At 35.0% G+C, this 8,842-nt stretch overlaps 1 long non-coding RNA gene across 2 annotated transcripts; it reads right to left on the bottom strand.

The window, feature by feature from the left end:
• Positions 1-4,835: 4,835 nt before the first annotated feature.
• On the bottom strand, positions 4,836-7,139 carry LOC109216628. 2 transcript variants are annotated; one of them, XR_002066517.1, is made up of 3 exons: positions 6,661-7,139; positions 6,503-6,523; positions 4,836-5,335 (listed from the first exon to the last, which is right to left on the bottom strand). It is a non-coding gene; the product is annotated as an uncharacterized LOC109216628 (long non-coding RNA). The 2 variants fall into 2 exon arrangements; XR_002066516.1 differs by lacking the exon at positions 6,503-6,523 and having other exon boundaries at positions 6,661-7,100.
• Positions 7,140-8,842: the final 1,703 nt, after the last annotated feature.

The following is an 8,842-nucleotide window of genomic DNA, read 5'->3' as shown; positions in this document are numbered from 1 at the left end:
CAACTGGGAATAGAAGCTGCTTTCTGTTGTTTCTGCCATTGATCCTGCTAGACTTCATTTTTTCCGTTTGTCCAGCCTTTATGTGGCTACCTCAAGGCTTATTATCAAACTCCTCGGTACATTATCTCAAACCTGTACTTTCTCTTTGATTAATGGTAAATTTCAGGACTTGTTTCGGGCTCATTTGTTACTAGTGTCTGTTACCTCAATTTTGTTTGAGCATAAGTGGGTTGTCCACAGGTTCGGTAGAGATATGATATTTGTTTATTGGAATCTAATTTTGTGACTATTTTGTGAGTTTGATTTGAAATGGTGTCGAAACGCTTGGTTTAGCTAATACTTAAAACGGGCTATAGATTTAAACAATAATCGTGAAATAAATTCTATGATTTGTTGAACAATCTGTGAATATCAAATGTTATTGTTGAGGTATATATTGTTGACATGTCTGAAGCTAATTGTCAGATTTAGAAACAAAATATGCATATGGTACCTCTGCAAGTCTGGTTGCTGTTTTAACATGATTTCCTAGTTAATCAACTTGAGAAAATCTTATGTCCGTATGTGTGTGAGGAAATAGTGTGTGTAATAGGAAGGAAATAGTAGATTAAAATAAGTCTTATTTTGCTGAAAACATTGTTGCCTAACTCATGAACATTGTAGAAATACCTTTAGGCGCATCATCGTGATTATGTACACGTTCGCGTGACATAATTATGATTTTTCAAAATAAATCAGAGTACGCGTTCGCGCTACTTTGACAAGACTATCTTAAATTAATAAGTGTGACTGATTGTGTATACATTCGCGTGACATAATTTTAGCGCCCCAAATAAAGCGGATTTACACACATGTCATCCACTTCAACGATTAAATCCATAAAGCGCCATAATTAAAAAGCGGTAAAAGGTAAAATGTACATAGGTTCTAAAATGAGTAATTAAACAATTTGATTAAGCCAGGTATGATTAAAGTGATCGTGCTAAAATCGCGGAATCCGGGAATGCCTAACACCTTCTCCCGGATTAACAAAATTCCTTACTCGGTCTTCTGGTTTCGCAGACCGTAAATAAGAGTTCAATTTCTTCGATTTGGGATTTAAAATAAACCGGTGACTTGGGACACCATAAATTATTCCAAGTGGCGATTCTGAAATTAAATAAATAATCCCATTTCGATTAATGTTACTTTATTTAAAAAAATTCCCTATCCTCTCAAGAAAAAGAAAGTGTAACAATAACTACTAAACAATAGTGATTTCTGAAAATTCCTCAATTAGTTCTTTAAGAGAACACTAAATCCCTCAGAGAATATTGTGGAGAATCCGAGCCTAACTTCATGTGAAATATTTTGTGGAAAAACTCAAGTATCCAGGTACTATATCTAAGTCCCCACAGTAGTATATTTTATATTGATGAGTAATATAGTGGGGTTATGAATTATATTCTTATAGTAATAATAATGATGGCACAGTAATATCTCAAAGATTAGTAGTATTGAAAGTTACTGGAATGAAATTTTGGTGAAATACAGTATCATTTTCTATTATTCCTTTAAAGTAAGAGACAAGAATGATGATATCATTATTTATTAGCTTTTTAACGAACACACATGAGATGGAATTGTGGAAACGAGGATTTAGTACACTGTTGGGGGAAATTGAACCTACTTATGAAGCTACAGTATTGGATTTTTATCATTTAGTACATAACATACTAAAATTATTTTATAAGTTGTTTGATGGTGTGATACGGATGTGAGCATGAGGTTGTAATTTGATGGTTTGATACGGCTGTGAGCCATGATGTTGGGGTATTGTGTATGCCTTTGTATATCACTCGAACATTATGTATGCTTCTTGATATATATTTCGGGCATTGTGTATGCTTTGGTGAGAATTTTGTATGCTCCGTTAAATATTTGAGGCATTGTGGTGCCGTTGTGGACTCGTAAAGGTGTTGGTTAATTTCTTACACTACAGTTATGACAAGTCCTTTGTGTGTCTGCGATAAGATATGTGTATTTTTGTTGGTTAATTCTTATTAACTCCGTTGATACATATTTAGTGAGTTTTTGTATAATCATCGTATTTATTATATCGTTCTTGTTGTGGTGTGTTTGTATTTTCTAACACTTGTTCCAAAAGTATTTAAAGTGGCGGGTCGAGGATCTTACAGTGTTATATTTATGTATAACTCACTCCTTATCTGCATCTTTATGCAGATACCGTTGCGGGAGATAGAGCTAGTGGCTGACGAGTTTGTTATAGTAGAGCCTATTGCTGAGATGAGCCACTGCTTTGTTTGTGGAGATTTTCGTTTTAGCTTTATCTAGTTCGTGTTAATTATTTCCTTTTTTTAGGGTTTGCATACCCGTCAGTAAAACTTATATTACTCTGTTAGATGCTCTATGGTATTAGAGTGGGACTTGTGCTAGAATTTTATTATTTGAGTGATTGTTGGTTTTTCTATCAATTGACTAAGGTATTAGGTGATAACTACTTCGTCTCTAATTATTAATAATTCTTTTAGGCCTGCTCTTATTTTTCTCCCTGTGTTTGTTCAAATGGTTAAACATTTGAGAAATATGTTCGTCTGGCAGGTGATATTAGTTGGGTGTCACTCACATCTAGGGATAGTTTGAGACTTGACATCACCAACCAACCAAAATAAAAGGTTACTGAACGACCTAAACTTTCTGGCAGTAGATTACAAAGGAGATCAAGTCTGCCTACTCAAAATCAAGAATGTTAATAATGGTGTAAATAAACAATTCTCTTCCCTCCTTTTAAATTATAACTAGATGCGATTGGCCCGTGCAAGCACGGGCCCAACACTTTAAGTTAGTAAAAATAGTACGGTTAGCCAGTTTTCGGATTGGTCATTCAAAATAGCCAGTGTTTGCAAAGTTATTGAAAAATAGTCACTATTTTGCTGGAAGTTCATACACAGGTGCACCGATTTCCAGTATATTATGCTGGAGTATTTTCCGGATTTTGAACAGTATTTTCGTTCAGATTTATCTTTACATGAAAAGTGGCTAAATTTCGGTTACTTTTAAAACTGTGGCTATTTTTGAATGACCACTTATAAATCTGACTATTTTTGAATTTCTCTATTTATGTTATAGCGTAGTGTATTTGGACAAATATTGCTTATCAACATACAAAGTAAAGTACAATATTCAGCGGAAGACCATATCATTTGCAGCATAGTAACAAGCTAAAACATGTATTTGCCGTTCCTGTATCCAGGTTTATCCCTAATGCTTTCACAAGTCTCTCTTTGAAATGAAGAGAAGGCACGGCATCAACTCAAAGTGATTCTTGTTTCACTTTGATGTGTCAGCAAATTGGCTCTCCAATATTAAAGTTACTATAAAATATGCAAGTTTAGCTTGACTTAAGCTAAGCCAGGGGTATTTTTTTAGCTAGTCAGAAACAGGTATGTTAGAGCAGGAATGAAGGTGATATTTGGGATTACATTTTCCATCATGCGATACAAGCTGAATTAAAAATGGAAAGTACATAGTATTCCAATGCGGAAGAACTGTTCCTGAATAAATTCCATAAAGATGATAATCGAGAAAGCTTTAAAGAGAAGAGGAGAAGATTTTTATTGATCCGTCACAAACTCAATGTCTTTACAATCAACTAATTATTATTTATACAAAGGGCAGAAGAGGAAAAGAAGTTGTCAAAACTAACTTCTGGAATCAGTTGCCAATCATGTGCCTAATAATGTAGACCCAATCCCCGACCTTGCAACTCTTATTAGTTATTCCCTTGTCACCCTGAATTATAGCTTTTTCTTAAACTATAGATGTTCTTAAGGTAAACAACTTTCAGAGTTTAGAATTAAAAAGAAAAAATAAATAGAAAACTCTCGCTTATCCTGCCAAGCTATTTCTACAATTATGATTCTTGTCCTTTTGGGCTCGCACCATAATTACAGGACATAATGAAGTATTGTGTTAATTCTTTTCAGCTACATTGCTCATACTCTCCAAAATGCCGTATCCTTTAAAAATACACTACTTTTGGAGGATCTGACACTCACTTGATGACATTTTCGGACAGTCCGAATAACATAAAGCACGAGTACTGAGGTACCTTATTCAAATGAACTAATTGTAGCTGATGTAAAACACTTACTAGACGGGACCGTCGGTCCAAAGCATTTGTAGAAAACTGCCCAATCACGAATACCCGTCATGTGGGGCAACACGCGAGCCACCCAGTCTTCAATACCAAAGACAGGGGAGGGTGCACGCCTCTCCGCTAAAAAAAACAAAAACAAAAAAGCCACAAATGAGTGGAAAACAAAAGGACGAAAAAAAGGCCAAGCGNAAGGAAATTTCTACGCAATATTTTGCTTGAAAACATAAGTCATTGATTTTCAAACTGTTGACGTAACATTGCTAATAACATTATTTTATGGAGAAGTATTGTAATGAAAAAGACATGAAAACTGAAATGCTCTTTGCTTTTTCTTTATCAGTTTGTGAGAAAACTCCATGAAGTTACTCTCAAAGACACTCCTTTACTTTGCACCTTTTGAAGAGAAACTGAACAACAACTGCCTTTTGTATGCATTTCTTATATGTTATAAGGGTCTCAGCTTAGAATGAACATTAATTTTGGTTTTTAGGTATTTAAGCAACAATCTAGAGCAATTTAATTTTAGTTTGAATCAAATAGTTTGAGTAATAAGAAAAGTGGTCAGCACATTTTAATATAGCAGTAGACATGCTGACGTAAACTAAAATTACTTTTTTGAAGGAAAAATATGAAATACCTTCTTTTCTCATTATCTCCTATTTTGGTACAAAGAAAGTGATGTGTTGTGAATAATAGAGTAAAGAATATTTTACTTTCTGAAGGAACAAAAACTAATTTCTCTTTTCCTTTTTTTTTTAGGGTGTGGAGGGGGGATGTTCAGAATTATTATTACATTGGTTACAAAAAGCAAAATCATACACTGAAACTTCGCCCATAGCACGATTCCAGTAATTCAAATTGAGAATAGAGAGCAAAAGAAAGAGCTGTGCTTCTCTTGATGAGCAGAACATATGAAATGCGTATTCAAGTGTGAGAAGTATGTGTACTCATCTGAAGTAACATGAACTGCTAAAAATGCAGCTAAAGCAACTATACGTTTTTAAGTTCAAACCAAGTAAGGAAAGCCTGAAAGGCCATCAGCTGTCATGTAGAAGAGCATAGGTGGTTCAGTCTTATACTTTTGAGCATATTATTACTAAAATGTCAGAGCGTTACCTTTTTTCCTTGATGAATATTTCAGTTATACTGCAACTGCAAATATTCCAGCTAATCCATCTGCCCACAAATACAATTAAGTCCTATTATTAGGAACAATAATGCAATTATTAGATGTAAATTCCAAATAAGCATATCAAGAAAATATTTCCTTCCATTCAATCTCAAAATTGTTATAAAGTTATCACATACTACTCATGAACTCAAAAGAAAGAATTATATCTTATCAAGCAAATTGTTGTAAGCATATGATGAGATTTAAGTCCATGCTTCTGAGCTCTCCAAATATTTAGGTGGTACTTGTATTCGCCCTCTTTTATCAGTAACATCTTTGTCAATATTTTACTATTGTTGAGTGCTAGTATAACATCAAGTTTCAAAGAAAATAAAGAAGCTTTTGAAAGATTATGAAGTTTCTTCATTACTGTAGTAACTACACAAAACAAATTTAAATCATCATAATTTCAAGAAATACATGTTCTTCAAAAAAGCTACATAGAAAACTAATAAGTTTGACAACCATTTGTTTGTAGAAAATCTGGATAGCACTCCACAGGTTGAACTCACTTGAGTACAGGGAGAAAATGAAGAGAGTTATTAGCACAACTTATGCTTCCTCGATCAGTCTCATATCTAAAGTATGGACATAGTTAAATATACCAATAAGCAAGAGGCAATTGCAATTACTTGTACGCAAATCATATCAGGATTTAATCCAAAGAGTACTTCACAAATAGTTTTTCTACAATGGTCAATGTCTCTCTTTTTTTTTTTTATGGTAAGTGCATGTAAATATCGTGCTTCCTATGCACGACAATCCTTAGAAAAGAATATCAATGAGATTTCAAGTGCCCCTCCTCCTTTCTATGATGCTAGTGAAAAGTACATATTTTGAAGAATAGACTTCATTTATTCAAATATCAACATTCTTCTAAGCAAAACGAAGGTATATTCTTGAGTTCTCTTTTAAGTCTGTCTTCCACGAACAATCAGTGCAAATCATCATGGAAGCTAACAATCTTTTCATCCCTTAATATCTTGATTCTCATCTCACCCTCTTTGTGTGCAAAACTAAAGTTCAGAAGGCAATTTTACAAACACCTAGTAGGCAAACTGAAAGCAGAGCTGCCTAAGAAAAAAAAATTGAAATCTAGCAAATAATTGGTGATTCCTTAGACTTATTAAACCCAGAAGTAACACACGAAGAAGAAGAAGAGAAGTAATTACCTCCAAACACAGCGATCAAATCTTAGAGGTAGAGCAAATTCAAGAGAGACCCCAATTGAGAAACAGAGAAAATTTTAAGAAAAAGAAATACAAACTCAGAGAATTCAAATTCGAACAAAAGATGAATCTTTAGGAATCAGAAGCATCAATTTTGATACCTGGTGAAGGGGTTACTCCACAACAAGAGAAGATGGGCGTGAACACTACAGGGAATACACGAAAATAATAATCTGAATCACAAAGAAGAAAAGCAGATGAGACTTTTATGCAATTTGGGAAAACTCTCTCTCCAAAGTACAACATGTGCAATATAAAGTATAACTTATTGCTGAGTAAGATAAATTAAAAATTAAGTTGAAATGGCAAAAGTTCCCCTGAGTAAGCTGGCATGACGACTCTCAGCTGCTTCCAAGCGGCTTCTATATATGAAGAATATTATTAATAATCAAAAGTACATGTGAGATTAAACCTCCACTTTTGTAAACCTAATACATCACGGTTAATCAAACTGTTCACTATACAAATAGTTTTTGTTTGCCAAAAGGAATTAATTTTCACCAAAGAACTTAGAAAAGGACTTCAAACTTTCTGATTGCCCGTAAAAGGAGTCTAACCTTCAAAACTTAACCAATTTGCACGCCATTGTTGCGGCAGTGAACAGGAAATGTGACAACCCAAAGGATCATTATTTGTTTTAGAACTCGAATTCGGGTTCCGAGACCTTGAAAACTTTATTTTCTTTTTTTTCGATTTGCGTGCACAGTCTGGACGCAAAGAGGCCCAGGCTTGCATTGTTCGCATTTGTGAACATTCCTTCGCAATTGCGAAGTCAACAGGGAGGGCCAATGATCGCAATTGCGACAAATTGCTCGCAATTGCGAGAGGAGCAGACATGCAGCAGGTTCGCAATTGCGAAGCCTGTCTCGCATATGCAAGCTTCGCAATTGCGAAGCTCCTGTCGCAATTGCGACATCTGCACCTGATCAAAATATTATTTGGACGGGATTTTTACTTCATTCTTCAAAATTTTAAAACCTAAACTCCAAAGGGCGATTTTCCTAGAGCAAGTTCTTCCCCAAATCATAGGTAAATGAATCTTAACTCTTTTTCTTCAATCTATTTCATCTTTTTACATGATTTCACTTCATAATCTAGGGGTTTTCATGGGAAGTTGGGTGTTCTTGGGTAGAAATTAGTATTTTCGAATTTTGGGGATTTGGACCTCAATTTGAGGTTAGATTTCAAAACCAATTGCATATTTGAGTTTGTGGGTGAATGGGTAATCGGATTTTGGTTCGAACTTCGAGTTTCGATTAAGCGGGCCCGGGGTCAGTTGTTAACTTTTTGGGGAAAACATTGGGAATCTATACTCATGCATTAGAATTGGTTTCTTTAGCATTTATTGATGTTATTAAGTTAATTACGGCTAGATACAAGTGAATTGGTGGTGAAATCGAGAGGTAAACCGGTGGTTGAGCTTTGAAATACCCGTTGGCTTGAGGTAAGTGTTTGTTCTAACCTTGACTTGAGGGACTAGGGATCCCCGTCTTGTTTGCTATGTGAAATATCATGCGTGTGACGTATAGGTGCGGTGACGAGTACGTATGCGTCACCAAATTACTTGTTTAGCCCATTTCCTTTCTCCGTTTCCCTATATCTTGCTTTCCCGCCTTAATTGCTACTTGCTCATAAATGTTTCCGTGTCTAATTGCTTCATGTATACTGTTGTTCTCTTTATTAAATTGTTTAATTGTTTCATGTTAACTGTTGATGTTCCCGTTGAAGTATTATTGATTTTGTAGCTTCATTTTATTACCATGTTGGCTTATATTGATTCATTGGTGCCTTATGGTGCACCTTGGTTGGTCTCGCTGAGTAGTTTTCATTGGTGAAGTTTCGTAATCGTAGTGATATTTCATTGTGTGGATTGAGGTATAAGTAATGTAAGGGAGTTGAGTTAGCTTGTGAAACTCCTGTCTTTATTCTTTTGTGTTTGGTGCTATATATATATTGAGATCGGGTTGCGCACCGCAATATGAGGAATAAAGGTGATATGTGTTGAGGAGTAATAAGGGTGGACATGTGGGATCGGGTTGCACGCCGCAACAAGGAGGAATAAGGGTGAATATTGATCGTGTTGTTGTTTATATGATTGGATCGGGATACACGCCGCATCAGTTGTTCTTTTAAGTATTCATTTCTGCTGAAATTCATTACTGTGATGTTGAAATGCCCTTAAGGATTGGTTATAGCTGAATACTAGTAGAACAACTGGTTCCGGATTTACTTTATGCCAGTTATTGCTTTAATACATTCTGTATTTCCTTTCTGTTTAGTGTA

The sequence above is a fragment of the Nicotiana attenuata genome, unplaced genomic scaffold, assembly GCF_001879085.1.
Source record: "Nicotiana attenuata strain UT unplaced genomic scaffold, NIATTr2, whole genome shotgun sequence".
Classification (NCBI taxonomy): domain Eukaryota; kingdom Viridiplantae; phylum Streptophyta; class Magnoliopsida; order Solanales; family Solanaceae; genus Nicotiana; species Nicotiana attenuata.
Note: the sequence above shows the minus strand (reverse complement) of the source record. Positions and strands in the feature narration are given on the sequence as shown.